The sequence below is a fragment of the Egretta garzetta genome, unplaced genomic scaffold, assembly GCF_000687185.1.
Source record: "Egretta garzetta isolate BGI_Z169 unplaced genomic scaffold, ASM68718v1 scaffold7, whole genome shotgun sequence".
Taxonomy (NCBI): Eukaryota; Metazoa; Chordata; class Aves; order Pelecaniformes; family Ardeidae; genus Egretta; species Egretta garzetta.
In genome coordinates this window covers 1888401-1888892 of record NW_009260350.1, presented here as the reverse complement: position 1 = coordinate 1888892, position 492 = coordinate 1888401, and the positions used below count along the sequence as shown (strand labels likewise).

At 45.9% G+C, this 492-nt stretch overlaps 1 protein-coding gene across 1 annotated transcript in view; it reads left to right on the top strand.

Annotated features, from left to right (window-relative positions):
- Window positions 1–492, top strand: part of TBX3 (T-box transcription factor 3) — a 19323-nt gene that overhangs the window by 4653 nt on the left and 14178 nt on the right. The gene's annotated exons all lie outside the window — the stretch shown is intronic.

Sequence of the window (492 nt, the reverse complement as noted above, 5' to 3'; positions counted from 1 at the left end):
TTACTATTATTATTATATTATGATTTTTTTTTTTTTGCATCCTGCAGTGTTTTATTATTTTTTGTGGTGCAGAACTATGCTCTGATCAGAGAGGGGTATCTCGCTCGAGTTTAGCTGGAAGGTCGGAAAGAGCCAGTGTGAGAAAGTTTTGCAGTGCTGTGGCCGCTGCGTTTGGATTTCTGCTGGTTTATTGTCGCTTGCGACGAAGGTGGTATATTTGGGAGAGTGGCAAATGGCGAATTTACGATAATTAAGTCAAGTGGAAGGAAGCGAAGGAGCCAAAAAAAAAGGGGCTTTGATTTTTTATTTTTTTTTTCCTGTCTATAACTTACAACTTTGCGGGCGTGTGCGGGAAGCGCGGAGGGTCTGGATGTGCAGCGCCTGCTCGCTGCAGCTTTCCCCCGCCTCCTTCTGCCCCCTCACACCCTTCACTATTAAAAAAGAAGGGGTGAAGAGGGGGGGGCTGCACCTTTCTGCCTTCGCTTTCCAACA